Here is a 27,767-nt window from a genome sequence, read left to right as displayed (position 1 = left end):
AGGGGTAAAATAAAGTGGAGAACAGAACATCCACATGGATTAAGTCCCAAGCTCACCCTTTGTTAGTGAGAATGTAGTCATGTGGCCATACCTACTACAAGATGGACTAGAACATATAATTTAGCTGGATAGCCATGATATTGCTACATTAACATATAAGAAGGGGAGAATGAATTTCGGTAGACAGCTGGCATTCTCTTCATTTAATTTTCCCTTCTCAGAATTCAACCTTGTATTCAGATCTAGCACAGAAGTCAGCTCTGCTAATCAGACAAGAGGGGATGCTCAAAGATGGAGGCTCCATTTAATACATTTTTGTCCAAATAGACAAGTTATTTAAAGAAAAGCAAATAAGTTATTGCTATCTGTCTTTGTTTCAATAAGTTATTATTCATACAAATAAAGAGTCAGTAAATCTGATTATTGATTGGTGGTTTTCATTATTCATTTATGTGAAGTTGCGTGTTCATGAGGTCTATCAAGGAGACTTTCTCAAGTCCAATTTCTGTTTAGTACTCATTTCAGATAGGAAATAGAGGCATGCACTGTAACTCATTCATTATTACTATAGTTTGGGGGTACAGACAGACCACGTTTAAATCTTGATTTTGTCACCTTCAAGCTTTGTGTTTTTGATGAATTACTTAACTTCTCTAAGCCTCAGTTTTTTTGTAACCATACAGTATCTACCCTTCAGAGTATGGTAAAGACTAAATGAGATAACATTTGTAAATACCTAATAGAGTGTCTGAGCACAGAACTGGAGCCCAAGAAATTGGGGAAATACACACACACACACACACACACACACACACACACACATCTTGCTCTCCCTTGTTCTCTCACTGTTCTCCTTTCTTTGGAATATTCAGTAGTTCACAATGTACACCTCTAGTACCTACAAGATACTAGAACACCTTTTATTCTGTTCTGCCACAGAAGTGCAGCTTTTCTTCTGAAGTAGTTTTCTCGAAGTACATGTCCAAGAATGACAATCATCAATTGAGCTTAGAAAAAAATTTCAGACAGCATAAAAGTCAAAAGAGAGATGACTTTTTCCTTTTCTTTTTTTAAGAAATGAAAGAATCTTTTAGGGGATCCAAAAACTAATATTATGTAGTGGTAATAGCTCCTGTCTGAGAATCTTCATATGACTCAATTCTACAACTAGCTGTGTGGCCTTGAAAAAATCATTTAGTCTTCCTGGGCCCTAAAAAGAGTCGTAATAATGTTCACTTATGAGAATGATTGTGCCTAGTAATATAAGTTTATTTTTTATTTAGTTTTACAGTCAAGGCTAAAATAACTTAATTAACTTGTCTAAGGTTTCTGAGCAATGAACCGGTGTTTTTCATCCAAATCTACTTTATCCAAAAGTTTTGCTCTTAGCCAAACGGGGATATCAAACAAGCTTACCTTCAGGTTGAATAAAGCTCTAAAATTCAATGACTATAAATTTGGGTCAAAGAAAGATCAAAACAGAACACAGTTGCCCAGAAGACACCACAGTGAAAGCTATTTTTTTTTTCTGACCAAGGCAAATACATTTGCAGCTCAGCTGTGTAGTTAGCATGTTAAGATACACAAAGTCTAAAATAACATACTCAGAAGGCTATTCTCTTTCTCTTATACTCATGGATCAAAAAAGTTGAAAGCAAGAAAGAATTTTATGAAAGGTCCATGATTTTGGAATTCCCCTAATCGAACTTACCCATTAATTACCTCCCCACCTTCTCATGTGGAACCTCTAACATTTATTCTTTATTGCATCCCAAGTTCTTGTTAGTCCATCATCTGTCTCCTCCATTTAGACTACTTCCTCCTTAGAGAAAGGTCTATGCTTTAAAAAGTCTTCTTTTTAAAGCCAGAACTGCTGGTTTTCCTTGCAGGCTTGTGTTTTTAAGTATTAGTCTACACTAGGGTCCACTTCAGACATCCTTGCTGTCCATTGACTATCTGAAATTGTCGCTGATTTCCAAGCTGTAGCCTTTAGCTTTACTTTAATGTGCAATTAATTTAGTAAATATTTCACCATAGAAATTTGCAGTAGGACTCAACAGGAGTACTTACACTCAAAATCGACTTGTTTCACAAATAACAAACTGAGCATCAGCATGTGCTCAGCTAAGACAGCTTACTATGGTAACATTTATTTCACCTTTGTACTATTATGTACCAGAAAGTGTTCTATGTGCTTCATACTATTTATCTTACTTAATCCTAATAAAAACTACACGTAGTGGACATTATCTGATCTTTGGGGTATCTTGCCTCCTTCATCTCCACTATGGATCTATTTGCTGTTTTTAAATGCCTATTTCTAAGGTACCAAGGTTTGGGACTTCATTTGGCTTGTAGACATTTTATTTGGCTTGTAAACATTTGGCTTGTAAAAATTTTTATTGGCATAAACCTCAATAAGTTTAGACCTCATAGTATCAGCATAAAGGAAAACAATATAAAAAAGGCAAGAAACTAAGTTATCATCCAGTCAAAATCCAAAAAAGCATAAAATAAAATAAACGGTTTCACCTGGGGCTCCGGCTCTAAAGCAATTCATTTGTTGATTTAATCATGCAGTATATATCTAATCCAACCCTAGAGACATGGTAACAGATGGGGCCTGTGTTAGGAAGAATGCCTAAGTGAATATCTTCTGTTTGAGAGCTGTCATGCAGGAGTTAGTGTAGAGCATTTTAAAAATCTTAAAAACTAATATGTCTCTCTCTTTATACCTCCAAAACTGAGTATGTATCCTTTGTGACATTACCAATAGATAAACTCCAAGGAGAAGGGGCAGCTAATGGACTATGAAAGCCACCATTTTGAGGGTGTCATCCCCAGAGAAATTTCAGTTCAAAGTTGAGTCTCAGGAAGATGTACGCCGAGTTCATGAAACGTTACGCGCAGACAGGAAAAAGCTCTGCTATTGCTCGTAACGCCAGGCTTGAAATCTGAATTCAACCACTGTTAAGCACGGCTGCAAATTCCCCTGGTGAAAAAATGTGCACAGTGCCTTCTCATTTGTGAAATGTTTTCTTATCTATTACCCAAGAACGGGAGCTCTTGCTCATGGTCATCGCTAACCCGAAGGTTGAAATAATGGAGCAGTCATTTAATACAAAGTGCATGTAATAAAGTTAACGGGCAGAGAAATACTGCAGTGAAGAACAGTGTAGCATTATAGGTGTCTAAATATGCATAGCTTGCAGGGAAAAAAAAAGAAAAAAATGCTAAGGGGAAATAATCCATCTTCCTTAATTTAAAAAAAACTACTCTCTCCATCTATCTACCTACCTACCTATGTACCTAATTTCACAAAAGATTTGAGGCCTTATTATACAATACTCGTAGTTATATGGGAAAAAATAAACAAATCAGAGTTACAGAAACTATCAACAAAGAGAAAGATAGGGTCAGGTTAAAGACTGGGACAAGGACAGGCTCATACCTGTAATTCCAACACTTTGGGAGGCTGAAGTGGGGGGACAGCTTTAGCCCAGAATTTCAAGACATCCTGGGTAACAGAGTGAGACTCCGTCTCTACAAATATTAAAAAATTAGCCAGATGTGGTGGCACATGCCTGTAGTCCCAGCTACTAGGGAGGCTGAGATGGAAGGATGGCTTGAGCCCAGGAGTTCAGGGCTGCAGTGAGCTGCGCTCATGCTACTGTACTCCAGCCTGGGGACAGAGCAAGACTCTGTCTCTAATAAATAAATAAATAGAAAGATTGGAACAGATTCTCTAGATAGCACATATAGAAAAGTTATGCCAATTTATTAACAAAAGTTACACTTTTTCCTTACACTTAAGCTTGAAATGAATATCTTACATGAAATTTAAAATAGAGCACTGAGTGACAAGTAGTGACATTCTTAACCTTTTATTTCCATAAACGCAGCAACAAAGTGTGTAGAGCTTTTTCTTCTAGTATCCCTGAAAGTCAGCTGAGACCCATTGCCAAACCACAAGTGTGTAGGATGTTAAAACAATGTCGTTTAACTCTGCAGGTCTCTGAGCTCCAGTTTTATCCAGAGGTAAATTCTAGTATTTCTGGCTGAATCATATTTTTCAATTTTACATAAATGTCAGATCTTTCTTTGGAGACTTTTGATGAAAATCTGAGCTGCTGACAGGCCAAGATTACTTTCCTTGGGAATGTAGGTTGGGGTGAGAGCTGTGTGAAAGAACAGCCTTTAAAGGTGATGACATCTGATAATGGGACGTTTCATAAAAATGGAGGCACCTAACCAGGACTTTCAGCAGAAAGGCCCAGCATCCTATCTCTCGCCCAAGCCTTGCTCTGAGAACACAAACAAATAGACAACTGGCCTCTTGGTGAAACACCTGAAAAGAATTTGATGTGCTGCCCTGATGTCTGAAAGTGAGAGGGCCTCTAATTGCCTAACTGCAAGTATCTCTCCCCACTCTGCCCCATAAATAAGGTCCTCCATTCAAACAACACTCCTTATAGAGAGGACCAGGACCAGGGATAAGTTCTTGCTTATCCCTGAGTAGCAGGGTCACCTTCTCTGCCAGTTAATGGAATTATCTGCAAGCTGATCACATCCTCATGCAAGAACCAAGGGCACCCACCCTGTTGGTACTACAAAGTCAGCCTCAATACCCCTGGTTGTTTCCGCTGTTTCCAAGTGCAACCTCCATGTTGTCCTGCATGGTAATCCAGACACAGCCCTAAAGTTACACCCGGAAGGATATTGAAACAGCCTGGCCACTTTGTTTAGCCATCAAAACGCATCTCCACACTACCAGGGGTAATATCAAATGTCTGTCCTCATTCACTTCTGTTATTCCAACTGAAGAAAAGAGGCAGAAAATGCAGAACCTTATTCCTCTCCCTGCAGTTACTGTTTTCCTCAGTCTGTTTTCTTCTCTTTCTCTCTCTCTCTCTCTCTACACACACACACACACACACACACACACAGAGTAATAAAAATACACACACGTGTGTGTGTGTGTGTGTGTGTACATGCATATATATATGGGGGGAGAGAGAGAGTCTTGCTCTGTTGCCCAGGCTGGAGTGCAGTGGTGCAGTCATAGCTCATTGTAGCCTCAAATTCCTGATCTCAAATGATCCTCTCACCTCAGCCTCCCAAGTACCTAGAACTATAGGCACTTGCTACCACTCCTGGCTATTTATTTCTGCTATTTTTTGTCCTTCATCTGTGTGCTGTTCTGTTCTGGGTAACTGATATTTTTCATGATTAAAAATTATATCTGGTCAGGCATGGTGGCTCATGCCTATAATCCCAGCACTTTGGGAGGCACCAGCCTGGCCGACATGGTGAAACCCCGACTTTTGTAAAAATACAAAAATTAGCTGGGCATGGTGGTGTGTGCCTGAAATCCCCAGCAGTTTGGAAGGTTGAGGCAGGAGGATCACTTGAGTTCAGAAGTTCGAGACCAGCCTGGCCAACATGGTGAAACCCTGTCTTTACTAAAAATACAAAAATTAGCTGGGCATGGTGGTGTGCACCTGTAATCCCAGCTGCTTGGAAGGCTGAGACAGTAGAATCGCTTGAACCCAGAAGGCAGAGTTTGCAGTGAGCTTTCATCCGCTGCACTGCACCCTGGGTAACAGAGTCAGACTCTGTCTTAAAAATAAAAACAAAAAAATACTATAAAGTATATATTCTATTCAAATTGTATCCACTCTAGTGATAAGCAACTCTTTTCTCTACCAGTGTTTCTCAAAGTGTAGTGATCAGTCCACCTGCATTGGGATCACGTGGAATCCTTGCTAAAGTGCTGATTCCATCAATTGGAATTTCTGAAAGTGGGTCCTAAGGGTTTGTATTCTTAACATGCTTCTGTGGTGATGCTGTGGCACTTTGGAGCTACTGACCTAGATGTTTGGTTCCATGGGAGCAGCTACGTCAGCAACTGTATCTCACCCATACACCCAGCCCTGACATACTTTCAGGGGAGACCCAAGCAGAGAGCCTGGCTGAGTTGGGAGCCTTGGGACAACAGCTGTGTGCTTTAATTGTTGCCCTGGTTTTAATGGGGCACTTTATCACTGTGCACTGCTAAGCGATTCTACTGCCTTGTACACTCCCACCTGACACATATAGCTGGAGAGACTAAAAATAGACCCCACCTGCACAGAGCATCCCAAAGCAGGGCTGCTTCCTTCCTGCTGTTCCCGTGGTCCAGGGACATCGCTCTGGAAGCATTTGTTCTCAACCACTCTTGCTATGAAATGACATGTGGTTCAGACAGCAGTGTGATCTCTTTTATGTTAAAAGAACTTGCATGGGAAAAACCCAAAATTGTAATTGTGGTTATACCTATAGGTATTTTTTATATATATACACATATATATGTGTGTGTGTGTGTGTGTGTGTGTGTGTGTAATGTGTAATGTATAACACACACACACACACACATATATATATGAAAATCATGAAAAATATCAGTTACCCAGAACAGAACAGCACACAGATGAAGTACAAAAATTAGAGGAAATAAATAGCCAGGAGTGGTAGCAAGCGCCTATAGTTCTAGGTACTTGGGAGGCTGAGGTGGTAGGATCATTTGAGATCAGGAATTTGAGGCTACAATGAGCTATAACTGTACCACTGCACTCCAGCCTGGGCAACAGAGCAAGACTCTCTCTCTCTCCCCCCCATATATATATGTGTGTGTGTGTGTGTGCGCGCGTGCGCGTGTGTATATATGTATGTGTGTGTGTGTGTGTATATATATATGTGATGAATTTAAATGAATTTAACAAACACTGCATGTAATTTTGGCATATTTGGTTTTCTTTTTCAAGGGACATAGGAACTAATCTGTATTCAGTTTAATAATTATACATTATTGTGGTCTTACAAATAATTTGATCCAGAAACCACAAAATCAAGAGTGTTCTTTATATATATTCAATTTTATTTTATTTTAAATTTTTATTTATATTTTATTTATTTTTGAGAGAGACCCTCGCTCTGTCACCAAGGCTGTAGTGGAGTAGTGTGACCTCATCTCACTGCAACCTCTACTTTCTGGGTTCAAACTATTCTCCTGCCTCAGCCTCCTGAGTAGCTGGAATTACAGGTGCACACCACCATGCTGGGCTAATTTTTGTATTTTTGTAGGGATGGGGTCTCTCCACATTGCCCAGGTTGGTCTGAAACTCCTGAACTCAAGTGATCCACCTGTCTTGGCCTCCCAAAGTTCTAGGATTACAGGCGTGAGCCACTGCACCTGGCCTATATATTAATTAAGTGTTCCAAATACAGTGTAAATCAGTGGTTTTAAACCTAATGTGCACATAAGAATAATCTAGAGAACTCATTTATCTAAAAGTGTTTTGAACCCCAGTTCTGCTAGTTTATTAGTCAGGGTTTTCAAAAAAATAACAGAACCAATAGGCCTTACACACATCTATTTATCTATATTTGCATGCATGTGTATATATTAGGTTGGTGCAAAAGTAATTACAATGTTTGCAATTTTACTTTTAATGGCAAAACCTGGAGCACCCCCACAGACACACCCAGAAATAAGGCTTAAACTGGGCACTGCATGACCTGGGCTAAGTTGATACTAAAATTAACTTTACTGCCAGTTCTTAGCAGGTAGCCTTGGACAAGTTACTTAACCTCTCTGTACTTCGATTTCTCCACTTGTGAACTGGCGTAATAACAGTATATATCTCAGAGTGTTGAACTAAAGATTAAATTAGTTAATATAAGGCTGGGCATGGTGGCTTATGCCTGTAATCCCAGCACTATGGGAGGCCAAGGTGGGCAAATCACTTGAGCCCAGGAGTTCAAGATCAGCCTGGGCGACATGATGAATCCCCATCTCTACAACAACAAAAATACAAAAATGAGCCAGGTATGGTGGCATGTGCCTGTAGTTCCAGCTACTTAGAAGGCAGGGGCCAGAGAATTACTTGAGCCCTGAAGGTTGAGGCTGCAGTGAGCCCTGATGGAGCCACTCCAGCCTGAGCAACCCTGTCTCAAAAAAAAAAAAAATAGTTAATACACACAAAGCTCTAGAAAAGTGTCTGTCAAACAACATATGATCAATACATATTAGTATTAAATGACAATTACTCATTGGATTGCTCATTAAAAGACTTGAAAACATGCATCCAGAGTAGATCCTGGAAATCTAAATTTAAAATAGTTATCACTAATAATTCTGATGCCAGTGACTCGTGGACAATAGTTTGAGAGCTGGTAATCTAATAGGACCATTCATTTGAGTTTAGCAAAAAATGTTGGTATTCTACTTCCATTAGCTTTCTGTATCAGAAAGTAGAAAATTTATTTTAATAGTATTTAAAATAGTAGCTGATGCTGGGGCCTTCATTGGTCTATGATTTAGATATCTTATAGGAGTCTCCAGGAATTTCCTATCAAGGATAAAAGGGAATATCACAAGATAGAAGCTTATGGTGGTCCCCACACTGATAATCTTCTTTCAGTGCATGGTGATGCATTGCAATTTGCATTCATGCTGAATTAAATAAATTTATAGATTATATTAATATAATTCTAGATCCTTACAAAATAAACAATTGACATGAAAAGATTTTTGCTAAAAATATATATATCCGTGACAATGCTAACAATTTCAGCAAAAGTGAAGAAGAAAATGGCATTACCATTTGTCTTGGCTTTTGCACAATCCCTCTGCCCACCACATCTCCAATGAAAGCAATCTTCATATAAGCAATCTGACAAAAAATAGAGATCCCCAAAAGTGCATTTATCAAGAATACTATTTGAAATGTTAATGACTTCTGCTCTCATTATTTCATCCAAGTATACATTATGTTTTGATCTATTGCAGAATTTCTCCATTGCATTAAGAAAGTTTGGAGAGTGGCTGGCACGGTGGTTCACGCCTATTATTCAGCACTTTGAGAGGCTGAGACAGGAGAATTGCTTGAGCCCAGGAGTTCAAGACCAGCTTGGGCAAACAGAGAGACCCCATCTCTATTAAAACAAAAATAAAAACCAGGCCAGGCATGGTAATGCATGCCTTTGGTCTTAGCTACTTGGAAGAATCGCTTGAGACCAGGAGTTCAAGGCTGCAGTGAGCTATGAGCATGCCAGTGCACAAGACCCTTTCTCTAATAAATAAATAAATAGAAGTTTGAAAAGCATTAGAGTTTGAGATGCAAAATTATCTTTGTTAACTAGTAAATTCACATGTACAGAGATCAATAACAAAAGTAAAAGTTGTCTTTTTAATTTGGGAAAATGACATCTCACTAGAAGTAAAGTCAAGTGTAGTACACAATCTAAGAGATCTCATGTTTTTTAAATGAAATTGTTTCCTTGGAGCATAAAATAAAATTAAAACCAATTACTCAATCTGAGCCCAGTTGCAATTGACTTCTTTTTTCTGTTTATTATACAAGCATTAAGATGCCTGTATAATAAACAGATACAAGCATTAAGATGCTTGTATAATAAAACAAATTCATGAGATACCTGAGTATATTTTCCCTGGCAGTAGTGATTTCCACTCAGCCTTGGGAGATGACTCAACAAAAGAAAAGTTGTGGGATATGAAAGTCTTAAATAGACAACAGATAAAAATTGATCTCACTGTAAGCCGGATAGAATTTCTGCAGATCAAATGGTTTCGAAAGGCATTTACCTTGTTGTGTGTAACTCTTGGTAATTATATTAGGGAGTCATCATTTCACTTTCATGCTCATTGTCAAATGAACATCAGCCTCTAGTTTAACACTGTGTGGGGGAGGGGTCAGAGAGAACAACTGTTTTAGGCTTTTTTATGGTAGGGAAATTATCATGTATCTACATTGCTCAGACCTTTAGAGAACATGTAGGTTACTTTGGACCTGAACTTTGATATTTGTATTTTATGACATTTACTAATGACTCAAAAGTATGCAGTGTACGCCTGAACCTTTAAATTGTGGATATGTCTTCTGTTCTGTAGTACTACACTAACTACAGTAACGGTAACCTGCCTACGAAAATTAAATATTGGTTCATGGTTATAATTACAAGCACAAGCCTAAGGCAGAAAAGCTTAAAATTAAGTTGAAGCATATGAAATGCCATTTTTGGAAGCCAGAAATGGTAAAATTCATCAACTCTAGAACCAAGCAATCCTAAACTCCAATCGGTCCTGCCAATGCTGGTGAATGGCTCCACTCCAATCCAGGTCTACCCGGCTCCAAAGACAGCTCCTAAACTCTGATTTTTATACCTGCATTTAACAGCCTCATAAAAGTATGATCTCTAAGCGTAGAGGGCTAAAATCCTCCTGTGCTGCATTTAATTACATGAGAAACTTTCTGCAAAGAGAAGTTGAACTCTAACTTACAAAGTCTTTCAAATGCAATATGTAATCTTCACTTCCTCAAAGATATCTGTGCTCATCAAGGTCCGGAAGTTTGTAAATTTAGAGAAATAAAACTGACATATGAGTGTACAGACCACAGCTGAACCAAACAAATGAATTTTTCCTTCAAGACAGCTTCTGTGAGAGCCTGTACATTTATTCTCAAGATGAGGTTATTATTTGAAATATAGCTGGTGCCCCTGTTGGTATAACTCTGAGAGTTTATAAAAAGCTTCCTCATTATCTTATAGTCACAGCTCATAAATCTGTTCACTTTGGGGTGATCAAATGAGAAGCTGGCAGGATATCAACCCATGTTTTTAATACTGTATATTTGAATAGTGATGAAAACACCAAGAGGAATGACCACCTTGTCAGAATTGAAAGGAAGGCTTCCTGGAGCTAAAAACCCTGGGCTGAATCCCAGGAGGGCTTATGGATTAGTGTAGTAGGATAATTATGGTTGTGGCTATTCACTGGTAAGTGAAAAGAGGAGAGAAATAAGCATGAAAAACTCATAATAAATGTGATCGGATTTTGGTGTTTGGTGTCTATCCCAACGATTTTCTAAGAAATTCTTAAATTCTGCTATATGATTTTATAAAAATTCTCTAATGTTTAAACATGAAACAGCATAAGTGCCTTTGACTTTCGGATCAGTCCCCTTCAAGCCTTCTGTGTTTGAGGGACTTTTCCTGCCTGGAGTCCCCAGGAGGTGCCCTTCCACAGGGACTCACACAGCAGCATATCCGTGTACTCTAACCAGCTTTTCCTGTTAATAAGAGATAAATTGAGACATAGAAGGTGAACCCTTTTTATTTCCTTTCCCTCCTGAAAATTACAGCACCCAGTGTGCCCTGAGTGTCAGTATATTGCTTAATGAGTCACTAAAAGCACGATTCACAGCCTCCCATCAACAGCAGCTCTTGTCACAGCTTCTCAGATGATTCCCATGAACTTGGCATTCAACCGAAGAGTACAGAGTCATAAACCAGAGTTGGCTCTTTCTTTAGAGTGTTTCTTTTGTTTGTGTTTTTGTTTGAGAGACAGAGAGAGAGTCTCACTCTGTCACCCAGGCTGGAGTGCAGTGGTCCCGTCAGAGTTCACTGTAGCCTCCATCTCTTGGGCTCAAGTTTCTAAGTGGCCGGGATGCCCAAGTAGCTGGGATCACAGGCACATGTTACCATGCCCAGCTATTTTTTTTTTTTTAATTTTTAGTAGAGATGAGGTCTCCTTAGGTTGTCCAAGCTGGTCTTGAACTCCTGGGCTCAAGCCATCTGCCGGGCTCAAGCCATCTGCCTGCCTCAGCCTTCCAAAGTGCTGGGATTACAGGCATCAACCACCGTGCCTGGCCTGGGGTGTTTCTTTTGCACTATCATCTATTTGAGCAAATCTCCATGCAAATGACAAGACCCATGATTCTGTCTTACAGAGACCTTCAAATTAAGCCGAATCCAATTAGATTTTATTGTCAGTTTTTATTGATCTGTGGTAGAGAGGCTGATAAATTTTCCCAATAAAACCTTGTTTCTGAAGACTCTCTCATATTCCTGATCTTCTACACCAGCTGCTCTTAAATGATTTCTCTCCCACACCACAGGGTAATCTGATTATGGGAAACAAGAAAGATGGGATTAGAGCAGCCCAGGAAATGTGCCTAGACTCTCACCTCTTGTAGTCGTGTAACTGCCAACACTGTGGCCACATTACTGATGAAGGTGGCTTACATGGAAATGTCATCTGTTGTGTGTGTTAAAGAGAAAAGAGGCTAAGAATAATTGACACCAAAACCTACTGAGTTTAGAGGATGTGAGACGACACCAAGGCACCTGAGAAGGGTGAAAAACACAGGCACTATATTATAACAGTTCCAGAGCTGGCAGTCCGGGATTGCAGGAGCGCCACTCACTGGCACTGGCAGGTCCAACTCATCTTCAGGATTGCTTGACACCAGAGCTGGTTTTTGACCAGTCCTGGCCAACTGAACTGGGAATTTTGCAAGAATCAGCTTAATGAAGCTTTGTTGCCTGAAGTTTGTCTTTTGTGTGTGCTTGGTGCTCCAGGTATGTTCTGGTCTGACACCACCCTTCTCCAAACACTGCCAGTTGCTGACTGGTCTCTTGCTGGATCTTATAGTTTGCATCGTCCTTGAACTCTCTTCCTTTTATTGTGTCAAAATCCACGGCTCTTATGCTTACATTTGCTGCAGCTTCATGCATTACCATTACTCAGCTTCCACTCTTAGAGCACAATGGAACTCAAAGGAATCCACAAGAAGAGAATTTTTTGGAACAAGGAAAGCAGAGAAGGTAGCTTTGCATAGATCCAGAGTGACAGGACACCTTTCTTGGCCCTCAATTCTAATCTAGCCAAGTGGCTGCCTGCTTCATAAGGCCTTCTTGTGGTGATTAGGAAACTGGAGAAGGTATTATGTTGCTCTCCAGGCCACACTCAAGATGTGTTTATTTTTGTTACTCTTTTTGCAATGGCTTTAAATAGCATACCTTGGGAGGCATTTTGAGATCAAGGAGTTTACCTTTGAGATAATGTCTCTTCTTTGTCAGCCCTGGGGCCACTTTTTGGCACAAGATATGTGCTGTTATGATATTGCAATCCACTGAGATAAAAATAACTCATGATGTCAGACCCTCAGCCCAGGAGTGCTGCCCTCTTGAGATCATCTTAAAGGAGGGGAGACCGGGTGGGCCAGGCCCCGAGCCTCCGCAGAGACAGAAATAGAGTGCTAATGGCCTTCAGCGACACGGACAAGAGTGGGAAGCGGACAGATATATTTATCAAGAGAAATGGCTCTGAGCATCTGCTAAGTCCTCATTCTCCTATTTTTCCCAGGTCTATTTCTGGCTTCTCTTTCCACAGCACAGGCAGCTCCGCAGAATAAAAAGCGTTTCTCCCACCTGCCCTGGCCTCTGACCCAGCTCTGAAAGAGGCAGACTGTGAATGACGGTTGTCAGTGTCGGGAGTTTTCACTGAAAAACAGTCCCCTGAAATGGAAAGACACACAGAAGGGAGTGATCTCATCACCATTGATTTTTCCCAACTTTCGGTTTTGTAGCTCCATGGTGAAACTCAACACAGCAGCATCCCTCAGTGGTTCCAGCCCAGAACTGCAGGGAAAGCTGGCTGTTCATTAATTCTGTAGCTCAAAAAGCAGAGGCCAAGAAAGCAAATTTCAAACCTTTGTCAGAAAGGGTGAGACCTTGCTTAGCAAGGTAGCTGAGAACAGCTTCTTCCTTCTGTGCTGGTCTCTCGAGACCGACAATAGACAGCCGATGATCCCACACTCTCAGTCATGGGAATGACCTCGTCTGAGCACCAGTTTGTCATGGATGTTTAAGAGGAAGTTAAAGGAATTAAATGCTGCACAGGAATTTGGAACTTCTGTCCAGAAATAGAAAATCTAAACGAAAATTATAGTACCTTCCACTCAACTAAGATTCTTATGAAGCAAAGTGTGTCTAGGAAAATACAGTAATATTATTATTTTGTGTTCACAGTGTGTGACTCTACTTATAAACACTTTTTCTTTTGAGACAGAGTCTTGCTTTGTCACCAGGCACCAGGCTGGAGTGCAGTGGCGCAATCTCGGCTCACTGCAACCTCCACCTACCGGGTTCAAGCAATTCTCCTGTCTCAGCCTCTCGAGTAGCTGGGACTACAGGCATGCGCCACCACGCCCAGCTAATTTTTGTATTTTAGTAGAGATGCGGTTTCACTATGTTGGCCAGGTGGTCTTGATCATAAACACTTTTTAATCATTATAATCAATCACTTTAAAGATCTTAGAGGACATTTATTAATCAAAATTTAAGCCTTCTTTTGTTAAAAAACAACAACAACAAACTTCCTATATACTAATTTTGCACAGAAGCAAGATTAGATTGGGATTCTGCTTGTTGTGGAGAGACAAAGATAAGCTCTCTCCAGATTTCTGTGTTTGTGATTTTACTCCGTACTTTCGATGCGTCGCAAAAATAGACTTGAGTTTCTCTTCCTGATACACAACCGTTAGAGCTCACAGAATGTAAGTAAGGGATTTTATGAATTGCACAATAAGCCAAGGAACCTTCCCAGCTACTGGGAAGCTGAGGTGGGAGGATTGCTTAACCCTAGTGGGTGGAGATTGCGGTGAGCCGACAACACACCACTGTACTCCAGCCTGGGCGACAGAGTGGGACCATTTCTCAAAAAGCAAGCAAACAGCCAGAAGTTGCAAAGTAACAAGCAAACAAAACACACAAGCCAAGAAACTTGACCCCAGATGTTTGGGTCTCTCTTTAAAATTTCTGACTGAAGAAGCTTCCCACTTCTCAGGAGAATAGATGTCTGAGCTCATTTTGTGTTGCTCCAACAGAATACGAAGACTGGGTAATTTATTACAAAGAGCAATGTTTTGGCCCACAGTTCTGGAGGATGGGAAGTTCAAGACCAAGGTGCCAGCATCGGGTGCAAGCCTCTGTGCTGCATCCGCACATGGCAGAAGGCAGGAAGGCAAGATGGGGTGGAACTTGTCCTTTTATAAGGCACCAGTTCTACCCATGGGAGTAGAGCCCTTCTGGACTAACCACCACTTAAGGGTCCTAACTCTTTGTACTACTACAGTAAGAATGACATTTCAACATGAGCTGTGGAAGGGACAAACATTAAAAGGGAGAAGACACCTCTCATGGAGATGAGGGAAACATTTACTATTCATGTTTTCAACTCTACCTGGCCAGGAGATTCAAACGCTGCAGCTTCTGGTGGTTAAAGAGTAATCCAGTAGAGAAACCACCAAGGAAAGCCAAATGCTTTCCAAACAAGTTTTCTCAAGGTGACACCTGATGTGGTTCTAAAACGTCTCAGCCTTTTCAGGTTTTAAAATATGACTTGTCAGTTTCCCAGGAGTGGTCTGACTCTTGGGGCCAGAGGTGCATTAACGGCACTTGAGAGACTAACCTATAACCCAGAGCTCCAAATGTACACTGTGAAATAAAACTGCCTAAGTGGGCTAGAAATGTTCTTCCTGCCTTCTCTCTTTGTAGAAAAGCTACATGAGAAGAGAATTTATAGTTGGAAGATGTTTGGTGATCATGGAGTCAAAGGGTGGGGGTGGAGATGAAATGATCTGAATGGCTAATATCACTGAGCTATGGTAACCTGGCTCACCTGTCTTGACCGGGACATGGCTGCTAGGCATTCTGGTTAGGTTCCCTGGAAGCACATGGACTCTGAGACAAGGGTTCATGTGAAAGTGATGTTTCAGAATGTGTTACCAGGAAAAACTGGTAGATGAGTGGGGAAGCGGAACAGGAATGGGAAGTGAGATAAGCAAGGCTGAGTTACCAAAGTCCCCAGGAAAGTGAGTTTGGTTCAACCTCACAGGAGAGCTCTGGAGGGAGAGCAGTTCCCACGTCAAACTGTCCCAGTTAGAGGTAAGAGAGCTGGAGTACTTATATTCCAGCACCCAGAGTCATTGGATAAGAGTCACCCATGTGTGCAGAAAGGAGACTCTGGCAACCTTCACAGAAGTCAGCACTGGCCCAAGGAAAGCACTCAAAGAGGTGCAGGTGCTGGCCATTGGAAGTGAAAGCATACTGGAAAACCAAGTTCACACAATGGCATGAATCCATGGGATGCTCATTGACCTGTGGGGATGCACATTGATGTGATCGGCTGCCTCCCTGCTGGAGGCCCGTGCATCCTTCCCCAGGCTGTTGTAGGATGCCCTGTCACAAGCATTCTCTCAACCACCCTCCTGTCTTGAGTACCCCGTAAAGGCCATTCCCTTCCTTAGCTTTGTCCTGTCTCTGAACTCGGGCATTCATAGTCTATATCCACTTTTTTATCAAATATAACTGAGGCTGCCTTTGTTTACATATGGATGAGCTTGATTTTTGCATGTCCACATACCCTTATTTTGTACTCCCAGAAAAACCTTAATATTACTCCAAGTACTTAGAGTTTGTGTTGCACAAAGAAAGAAGAAAGAAGGAAGAAAGAAAATCAGCAATTGCATAGTTAACAAAGGCTGCGTGGTTGGTCACCCCCTCCCCATGTGGGGCCTGACTTACATGATTGAGGGCGATCAGTCATTTAAATTAAGAAGCTAAAATGTTTCATTTAGCTTTCTTGTAGAATAGCTACAGACTCTAAGTATTTAATTTTTGACTTTGATAGACTAGGAGAGGAAATATCCCCAGGAGAAATGCCATGCATGACCAGGGTTGATGATATGGAACACACCCCACAAAGATGCTTTGCCTTTGGGTACCAGGTCTTAAAATCCTACAAAACTAAGGTAGGCAAATTTGTTCTTCCATCTGCCCCAAATGGAGCGCCCAACTTTATGGATAGCATTTTATCTCCCTCCTTTCTCTCTCCTAACATACACATTTCCACACTGTAGCCCACCCCACGCTACTCCATCTCACTCTCTATTCCCTTTTCTATGTAGGATTCTGTTATTTGCATTCCAGGGAATTTTTTTCCTAACGAGTATAAAGTGAAGAAGCTGTTCTTTAGGAATGAAAGGATACAAATCTTTCTCAACTTAGATGTCTCTAATACTCTTCAATAAAGGTCTAAAGTGGGAAAAGACTTAAATCAGTCATCAGTGAATTTCTACCCAGCTTTGTCAACCCAAAGGACAGAGTAGCAACTTAGCTGGTGCTCACAAGATCCAATGTTTGTTTCAGGTTGAAGATGAAAGCAAGAGAGAAAAGAAACAGTGCTGTTAGAAAAAAAAAAGTGGGGATTCTTAATCTTGAGGGTGTATAAAAATATAAAAATACTGTCAGAAGAGGAGGCCTTTCAATCTGCAGCCCTGCTGAGCTGGTATTTTGAATTCTGCTGTTCTTTCTCCAGGTAATAGAATACTTGAAGGCATCACACAGAAGGTACAGCTTCAAATCCTGTTCTAGGGCTCAGGACCAGATGTATGGACCCCACTCCTGAGTTAATTTGCTGTAAAACATGCGGTATTTAAAAACTTTTACTAAAATCTTGTTCCTGTGATTTGTGGTCAATGTTCGGGCTAATTTGGGAATTGGGACCAGCTAATTGATCCCATTGGTGAGCAGAGAAACTCACAGTTCAAGGCAAGGCCTCAAGTCCAGCCAAGTGTAGCACCCTAGAAACCCCAAATCCTGGTGGGCACTGGTGCTTCCCAGTCAAGGGTCCAGATGCTAATCTTTGCATGGCTACACTGTTGAGGATTTTTCTGCCTGGAATGCCTTCCCCCTCCTCCTCAAAGCCCATTTTTTCTCCACACATCACTTCTGAGTCTATAATTCCTATAAAATTTTAATACCCAGCTTAAAATTTCATCTCTCCATAATTCCCCTGTCTCAACCCTTTTTGTCCTTGGTCCCAAAATAACTTGAAATGATTTTCTTCCACGGAAATTGTGGGGTTTTTTCCCATTATGTAAATGCCTTGACTCAATGTGATTTATTTCTTCAGCATCTACATAGTAGCTTTCTATGCTGCGTGTTCTTCTACAAACGGGGGATATAACAGCAGTACCTGCCTTAGTGAGTTGCTGTGATGTTTAAATGAGTTAACAACATAAATGACAACAGAACCAGATATACAGTAAACATCCAAAACAGTTAGCAATGATGATGATAATGTGTATTGTTATAATAACCCCATATGCCCTTGGTAAATATTTTGGAATGAAAGAATAGGTAAAAATAATTATCAATTACCCTGAAGCATGGGTGCCTTGAACACCCAGACCCAAGTTCCATAGTCCCCTGAGCATTGCTTCGTCACCACTGGGCTCACCTAGAGTTTGGGTGTTTCTGTTGTTAGGCTCATGCAATGATCTCCAAGTCTTACATGCTTGTTAGATAAAACCCCACATAGGGTTAAATGGAAGACCCAAAGACAGGGAACTCTTTTCAGAAGGAAAGAAAATTGCCATTAGTTTTATCACTGTGGTTTCTGCTGCTGTGGATGTTTTTAAAATTATCTAAATTTCAGAGACTGGGAAATGACAAGGAACCTTGCTGCCCAATTATAACACTGGTTGTGTAAACCCAGGAGACTTGGAGCCTCTTAAAATTTACGTAAAGAAGGGCTGATCGTAATCACAATACATTACCACTGATGTGCTTCGTTTTTATGATGTTGTTTGGTTCTGTGATTTTTTTCCTACGTCATTCTAGGTGACATGCTATCTCTCCATCAAAACAAGGAATAAAGTCTTAGAGGGAATATAGTAATTTCTCTTGTATACTTTCTTTCATAGGACTTCACAGATCACTGGATCTCAGGCTTTGGTGAGAGTATCACATGAGGACTTTGCTATCAAAGCAGATTTTAGAGCCCATCCCCAGGCTTTCAGACTCAGCGTCTCTGCTCTGAAATAGGCATTTTAAACAAGATCCTTAGGTTTTTCTAAGGCAGGCATCTTCTGGTCCTTTTATTTCAAAACATTGTGTTTTATGGACACATAGGAATATACAGATGCATGCATGCTGTTTAACTGGAAAAAAATTAAGTTTTACTGTAATTTATACATTCATTACAATATATTTTATTCACCAAATATTTTCTGAACACGTAGGATGTGCAATGAAGATTCAGCAGTAAAAACCAGTCCCTGCTGTCATGAAGCTGAGATTCTTACAGGGTAGAAAAAATTCATCAACAAGTAAATGCACATCCACTTATCCATGTGTGTGTATGTTTGTTTATTGTATATGTAATATGATATCATATACACTACATGTTATATATGTGTCATATGGCATTTATATAGTATATACCATATAGACAATACACACATATACTGTATATAGTATATGCTATATATACTCTACATTACAAATAGTGTATACACTACATATAATATGTAAATATTATATTTATATAATATAAAAGCCAAAATGTTTAATATAAGTACATATTTATAAATGTACTATATACATATAAAATTATACTATATTAATATATACTATATAAATATATAGTATAAATATAATACTATATAATATAAATATAATACTGTAAAGATAAATATATATTTATATTATGTAATACTATATTATAATACAATAAATATAATGCTATATAAATATAATACTATATATTATAATATATAAATATAATACTATATAATATAAATATAATAGATATATATTTACATAAATATAATACTAAATGATTATATTTATTTGGAAATGTCAATACTATATTATATAGTACTATATTATATTGTATTATATTTATATAGCATATTATAGATATTACTATAGTATATTACATTAGTATGGTATACAGTATATTAATATAGGATATTATATATAATATAGTATAGATATAAAATACTATAGTACTACATAGACTATTAAATATACTATATAGAATATTATAATACTATATATTATAGTATGCTATATATACTATATATGTATATCACTATATATATGCAGCATGTTTCATATATACTATATATACAGCATATATAATATAGTATATATTATATAGAGTGTATATATACAGCATATATAATATGATATGTACATATGTATAGTATATGTTATATATACTAGTTATTTTTATATAGAATACATTATATTATACTATACTATACATAATGTCTATATATCTGTCCATATACATATATAAGTCCATATATAGGCATTATATAGAGTATGACATTATATATTCCATATAGAAATATGACAGATGATGATAATTTCTTTGAAGACAAAATATAAGTCACAGGAGATAGGGTGACCATTTATGTAGAGTGACAAGGAGACCTTTCTGAAAAGAGGCATTTGAGCAGAGATCTAAAAGTCTGAGTGAACAGACCCCAGAGCTGTTGGGAACAGAGCCCTGCAGGCAGTGGTAAAGCAGGTGTCATGCCCTGAGGTGGGCACTTTCTTCCAGTGATGATGGAAATCAAGGAGGCCGGCCTGGTTGTGGTGGCAGAAGCAGGTTGGAAAGAAATGGAGGTGAATCAGAGAGGGGACAGGGACTAGCTCATGATAGGCCTTGCAGATGACAGAAAGGACTTTGGCATTACTCAGAGCAAGATGGGAAGCCACAGACAGAGCTAAGCAAGGAAAGCCGTGACAAGATGTATTGAAAAGGATCACTCAGGCTGCTGTGTTGACAGCACAGATCAATGCCAAGAAGCTGATGGCAAGGCCCCAGTGCTCACAAAAAGCCGAGCAAAAGCCACAAGGCATCCTGGTCTCATCAGTAATAAGTCAAGGAGAGAAAATGCAATCACCGGGAAATGAGCTTCAGAAACACACATCAGAGGCTATACAGTGAGAATTCATGACATTAAAAGCAATTTTTAAAATTCAGCATTGTTTTATTAATCCAAAAAAATATGTCAATATTCCCCCATGCCAAGCTTCCCTTTGAGTGGGGCAGACTCCTCAGGATTCATGTGGCAGCCACGTGAATGGACAGAGAGAAGCTACCAGCTGGCTCTGCCTGACACTCAGCTTCTTCTACATGAGGCTGGCTTTGTTTTGGCCAACAAGTGTCCAATGAAACGTAAAATTTGAACAGAAATGTGTCCCAGAATCATCTGTATTTCCTTCTCTTCTACCTCTGCCTTGCTTTCTTCGTTTCCTCTCCTTATGCCTCTCTTTCTCCTTCTCCTCAGAAACTCATTGTTTTTTTGGGGAAAAAAGTACACACTTTTTTGAAGAATCTAAGCAATGCAAAAGTACAAAAAAAGTTGTTTTTTAAAGCTACCTCGTAGAAACAATCATCAATAGCACTGAGCAAACTGATACAAGATTGCAAAAATTTTGTGGCTGAAAACAAAACAAATGCATTACCTTCTGCTTCTGTAGGCCACAAGTCTGATGTGGGTCTCACTGGGTTAAAATCCGGGTGTCTGAAGGGCTATCTTCCTTTCCGGATACTAGGGGTAAATGGGTTTCCTTGCATTTTCTAGCTTCTATAGGAGCCTCCTGCATTCCTGGGCTTACAGCCTCTTCTCAAAGCCAGGAATGGAGCATCTCTCTGACCTAATTCCACAGATCCATCTCTTTCTTTGAGCATACCCAAGGAAAGTTTCCCCACTTAGGAGAACTCCTTTGATTACATTGGGTACACACAGGTAATCCAGGACAATCTTCCCATCTCAGGGTCCTTAACTTTAATCATCTCCACAAAGTCCCATCTGCCATGTAAAATAACATATGCACAGATTCTAAGGATTAGGATATGGCCATCTTGAGGGAGGTCATAATTCTGCCTACCAGACAGATAAACCAAATGCTTTTATAAAAATGCAATATACTGGCCAGGCATCGGTGTCTCACACCTGTAATCCTAGCACTTTGGGAGGCCGAGACAGGCAGATCACAAGGTCAGGAGTTTGAGACCAGCTGTTCAACATAGTGAAACCCCATCTTTACTAAAAGTGCAAAAAAAAGAAAAAAAAAAATTAGCCGGGCATGGTGGCACCTGCCTGTAATCCCAGCAACTCAGGAGGCTGAGGCAGGAGAATCACTTGAACCCAGGAGGCAGAGGTTTCAGTGAGCTGAGATTGCACCACTGCACTCCAACCTGGGTAACAGAGCAAGATTCCATCTCAAAAACAAACAAACAAAGAAAAAAAAGAAAAAAGAAAATGCAATATACTATTCTTGTTATTTTTAAAAAGTGTTCAGTTTTAGTAAATCAACAGATTTCAGAATTAATTATTGCAGAGACATCCTTCAGTCCTGCTGTGTGTGTTAAATGGCAGATGTAACTACAGAAAGCTAAGAGGCTTAGATCAAGGGTGAAAAATCTGCATAGCAATGAAACAAGATATTATGCAGAACCTATATGGTATTAAAGTAAGCATAATGGGATGTCATTTTGTGAAATGTCCACAAATTTCTTTAAATAGATACTTCCTATGCCCTATCATCCTCCCAACCCTCCCCTAAAAAGGTGTAAGCTAATCTAATTTTAGCTTTTAGCTTTTGAGTTTCCAAAGTTTAGGTCCAATGGGAATAGAAAGGAGTCAAGATGTATGCAACATTGAGCAAAAGCCAACTTTTCCTGCCCTTTTAGCTTCTCACTCCTTGCTGCCATGATGAGGGGAAGCCCTATCAGCCATGTGGCAAGATCCACTAGAATAGAATCAAAAGCCCTATCAGCCAAGCCCCAGTTGAGCTCCTAACCAGCATCTGGCCAGGCTAATGAGAACACTTGGAAACTTCCAGACATCCCAGTGCTCCAGCCAGCATCACATGAAACAGAAGAGCTACGTGGTGGACCTACAAAATCATAAGAAGAGATATATCACTAGTGATTCATGCCATTGGGTTTGGGTGTAGATTTTTATTCAGCAATTAAATAAATAAAACTGTGTGATGCTGGTGGAAACCAAGCCTTTGATGAATGCAGAGGAACAACCTAGGTGCTCAGGGCCAGCTTTATAAATGATGGAGACCACCTCACGTCTGATCTCACCGTGATAACTGTGCGGGTTATCCAGAGGGTTTGTTAGAAAACCAACAGGGATTTTGTGGGGGCACAAAAGACAGTAATTGTGAAATTCAGCCTACAGATCTTCGAAAGGAAGTGGTCGATTGGGGGCACCATTGCCTCCACGGCTGTGTGCACTGGCACCAAAGCCAGTTCTCTCTCTGACTGGCTCACTTTTTAAAACAACCTCTGATTGTTATGCATAAGCTTTTTGGAAATTCCATCATGGATGGTACCTGGACCCTGATGAACATGACATTTTGGCCTTTTCTCCTGATGGTTCTACAGCCTTTCTTAGACTTCTCCAAGTGATGAGCTTGAAGATTCCCCAGAGTGATGAGAAAGTCACATTTTTAAGTCCATTTATAGTAACAGTTCAGCCACGCTTAGCTACCGACGTTCAACTTTCTGTGACCACTGGAGAAAAACAAGATCCTAAGAGTATGGCAGAGAGAAGATCCAATGCCTCTACTAAAGTAGCAAGGATGGCCAACCGGGCAAGCACAGAGGACATCACAAAGAATCTATGAACAACAGGTTGTCTCACAAATGGCAGAAGGTCAAGGAAGAATTAAGACCATCTGCACTGCCCAGATGGTCTGAGTTCTCCACACATCTGTACCAGCCCCTCCCGCAGTATGGAGTCCTGGCAGACTGTCAGCTCTCCTCTCACACAATTGGCTCTAACATCCTGTAGTGAAGTGGCACCAACTTCTCCCTCAGGCCCCCAGCTTCTCGCCGGATCTCCAGCACTGCCTGTCCCTGTGAGTCCCATAATCTCTTGTTGCAGAATGTGGCCTTTCAGTCCATGATACAAATTCTGGACAAGAGCAACACTTGAAGTGGCTTTGAGTTTTCCTCACTTGGGAATTTAACTCTTTTATGAACATAATTTTAGACAAAGTCATTTACTGCTGAGCCACAGGCCAGCTGTAAAGGGACCAGGTGTAGGAGCAGTGTCTCTCCACCCAGCTCCTTGGTGAAGCACCTGCCGGCTCAGATGATCAGAGGCAGCTTCTGCATTATCTCTGAAGAACAATAAGGTTAAGGCTCTCAGCATTAACCTTTAACAGAGCCATACTGTGCCTGAGAGGTGTGGATCCATCTCCTAAGGAGAGAGCCCAAAGGCCACTGAGAGCTGCAAGATTTGTGGCTTGCCATGTCGACAGGCAGAACCTGACGTCCCAGAGCATCCTTGTCTGATCTCAGCCTTAACATCCTTGGACTCTTTCCACTATAATCCTGGACTAGATCCTGGGAATATTCCCAGGATGATGTGGCTCTGAATTGGATCTCAGCCTACTTCCAGGGTGCTGAGGCGGTTGTGGAGGGAGTAAGGTCAGATCCCCTCAGCGTTTTGTTCACCAGCACAGCTCAGCTTTTGGGAAGAGACATGGTCCTGAACAAGGCATAGCTGTAACCATTAGATGAATGACCACATGTAGGTGAAAACTATTAAGGTTTATGCAGCTGAAAATCTGACCCAGGACCTGTGTAAAAAGGAAAAGCTATTTCAACACAGGCTTTTTTTTTCTGCTAGAGTTTACTGCCTTGTAAAATGGCATTTTCCCTAGGTAACAGTTGAACTGGAGTCACTTGTAGGAAATATAAATTCTAATTGTGATAATTAGGTTGTAAAATAAGCATAGCAACATTAACTTATCCATTATATTTTAAATTTTTAAATGATTACAAAAATAGCCTTAAAAACTGTGATTTTAGATTCTGGGAGTACGTGTGCCGGTTTGTTATCTGGGTATATTGCATGATGCTGAGGTCTGGGTATGGGTGATCCTGTCACCCAGGAAGTGAGCATAATACCCAATAGTTTTTCTTTCTTTTCTTTTCTTTTCTTTGGTTTTTTTTTTTTTTTTTTTTTTTTTTGACGAAGTCTGGCTCTTGTTGCCCAGGCTGGAGTGCAATGGTGTGATTTTAGCTCACTGAAACCTCTGCCTCCCAGGTTCAAGTGATTCTCCTGCCTCAGGGTCTCAAGTAGCTGGGACTACAGACATGCACCACCACGCCCTGCTAATTTTTGTATTTTTAGTATAGACGGGGTTTCACCATGTTGGCCAGGGTGGTCTCGAACTCCTGACCTCAGGTGATCCGACTGTCTCAGATGGGATTACAGGCATGAGCCACTGCACCTGACCAACAGTTAGTTTTTCAATACTTGCCTCCCTCCTTCCTTCTACTCTTTTGGAATCCCCAGTGTCTACTGTTGCCATCTTTATGTACACGTGTATCCAATGTTTAGCTCCCACTTATAATGAGAACATGCAGTATTTGGGTTTCTGTTCCTGCATTAATTCGCTTAGGATAATGGCCTACTGCATCTGCATTGTGGCAAAGCATATGATTTCATTCTTTTTACGGCTGTGTAGTATTCCATTGTATATTTGAACCACACCTTCCTTATCCAGTCCACTGCTGATGGGCACCTGGGTTGATTCCATGTCTTTGCAAAAATATACTTTTTTTTTTTTTTTTTTTGAGATGGAGTTTCGCTCTTGTTACCCAGGCTGGAGTGCAATGGCGCAATCTCAGCTCACCGCAACCTCCGCCTCCTGGGTTCAGGCAATTCTCCTGCCTCAGCCTCCTGCGTAGCTGGGATTACGGGCACGCGCCACCAGGCCCAGCTAATTTTTTGTATTTTTAGTAGAGATAGGGTTTCACTATGTTGACCAGGATGGTCTCGATCTCTTGACCTTGGGATCCACCCACCTCGGCCTCCCAAAGTGCTGGGATTACAGGAGTGAGCCACTGCGCCCGGCCAAAAATATACTTTTTTTTCTAAAAAGAGACCAAGTTAGTGGGCAATTCTCAGGGAAATTATGAAATAAATGGACACTGTATTGACACTGACCAAAAGTAAAATCTAGTGATGGGGTGTACTAGATGAGGGAATGCCAGGGGAGGACACGAGGGCCTGAGGACATGAGGAGAGTGGAGTGGTGTGCAGCGCATTCTCTTGTGCTGGAGGACAGGGAGCCACCCTCTTGCCAACCTGACCTGGAAGCCTCAGGAGTTTTCCATCCTCAGAGCCCCAGGCAGTACCAGGAGACCTGTGAGAGGCTCCAGGCTGGAGCAGAGGGCAGGGCCAGCCACACCTGGGGTGAGTTACAAGAGGAGAGAGAAAGGGGTGAAGCTGGGCACAGGCATTGTAACGCTGCAGGTGCTGCCAGCCAGATGCTGGTTCTCGCCAGCTGCAGGTCTCAGCCTGGGTGACATCGACCCAGGGAATCACGACTCCCACACCCTTGGCCTCCACCCAGCCACTGTTAAGCACAAACAGGGAATGCCAAAGCTCTGCACGTCTCTGAAAAGGCCCCCGTTCCCTGCCCCCAGCCCTGAAGCTTCACAAGCACTGACCGTCTTGAGGCCATCGGAGGCATCACCTTGTGCCCTTTCTCCCATGTGACTCCATATCCACAGGAAGGCCTGGATCCATGTCACCCCAACATGTGAGACCCCTCTGCTACCCTGACCCCAATTTCTGTCACCCTCAACTTTTGAAATGCTGCCAGCACACCCTTTGAGATCATGGTCAGTCTCAGGTAAAATCCCTGTATCCTCTCCACCTCTCTGATGGATCCCTTTACTGTTTTGCTGCTCCGAGACCATTGTCTCTATGGCCCCTTGAAGGGGCAGCTGTCTCATCTCTACCCCCCACACTGGTTTTGGAGGCGGGCAGATGCTTTGCATGTCCCTCATAGTGACTTCAGTCCATGTTTCCCCTCCCCTCTACAGACCTCACATTCTCAGACTACCACCCACCACCCCTTCTTGCCACATCCCTTATGGATCACTGAGTTGCCCCCTCTCATCTCTCAATAAGGTTACCACCTCTTCCTTGGCATGCTGCGTTCAGTGCCGTGCTCATGAGGCTCCTTGGTGAGTTAGTGACCACAGATGCTCGCTCCAGTTCCCTGGCCTCTCTTCCCTACTTTCCTCTCCTCCAGCAATCAGCTCTTCACCTCCTGCAGCCTCTCCCTCCACCATGCCCTGCACTGTGTCCAAGGCCGCCGACCCTCCACGATCCCGACTGCAAACTCTCCACCCTCTCACCGTCTCTTCCTTTGTTCCAGCAATCTTAGTTGACTATCCCAGATGGGTGCTCTTGACTTTTTGTTTTCTACTTGGCTTCAAGCATCCTGCACTCTTGGGTAGAATTTGGACAGATGTAGAAACCTGGGGAAAGTTTTAAAATTGTGTATGTGGAAAGGTTGGTGGGGAAAAGGGGGTGATAGGAGAGAGTGGAGATGGAACAAAGGGCTCACAGAAAGTGTCAGAGAAACGTGCTCAGTTTGCCACGATATTGAGGTCAGCTTGCCTGAAATTAAGGGAAAACAATCTGATAAGCTTCAAAAAGTCCGATGTAATCAGATTAAATGTAGGGACCTATGCAAGATCCAATTCATCAATAAAGCATTCCCTGACTATTCTAGTATCTGGGGCATTTTTTATCCACTCAACCTCTTTCATTTATTAACCATCTAATGTGTTGCAGATGCTGTGCTGGGGCCTAGGCAAAGCCAGGCGAGATGTGGTTCCTGCTATCAAGCTGACTAACATCTATCAGAAAGAATAGATCATGGTAACTTACGTGATCATAGAGTTATATTGGGGTCGTGAAATAAAAGTGATCATCTGAATCAGACAGGAAGGTCAGGAACGTATCCTGGAGGAAGAGATGCTCTGGCTGAGTTTTGAAAGAAAGTAAGAGTGTAGTAGACAGACCTGACTCAGAACACTGGCCATCGTCACCCCTCCCTCTAAGGCAAGCTGCCTCTCACCCGTGGGCCAGCTGGTGTGAAGACTGCATTGCAGCACCTGAGCCGCCAGCCCATCTCCAGTTTGTAGCAGCTATGGGAGGACGGCACCCATCACTAAAGCCTGGTTCAGAAAACAGACAAGCCGACTGCATGGTGGTTCCAAAGAGTTT

General features: G+C 41.2%; 1 long non-coding RNA gene across 2 annotated transcripts in view; it reads left to right on the top strand.

Annotated features, from left to right (window-relative positions):
• The window catches only part of LOC105715757 (uncharacterized), a 35,346-nt gene extending 7,979 nt beyond the window's left edge, over positions 1 to 27,367 (top strand). The window contains exons 2-3 of one of the 2 annotated variants that reach the window (XR_001107120.2): positions 17,225 to 17,337; positions 27,333 to 27,367. This is a non-coding gene — a long non-coding RNA (uncharacterized LOC105715757). Of the gene's footprint in view, positions 1 to 17,224; positions 17,338 to 22,405; positions 22,589 to 27,332 lie in introns of those variants that run through there. The other variant, XR_001107121.2, reaches the window with a different exon arrangement.
• Positions 27,368 to 27,767: the final 400 nt, after the last annotated feature.

Source organism: Aotus nancymaae, unplaced genomic scaffold (genome assembly GCF_030222135.1).
Source record: "Aotus nancymaae isolate 86718 unplaced genomic scaffold, 86718_ANA_hifiasm-v0.15.2.pri h1tg000077l, whole genome shotgun sequence".
NCBI lineage: Eukaryota > Metazoa > Chordata > Mammalia > Primates > Aotidae > Aotus > Aotus nancymaae.
Note: the sequence above shows the minus strand (reverse complement) of the source record. Positions and strands in the feature narration are given on the sequence as shown.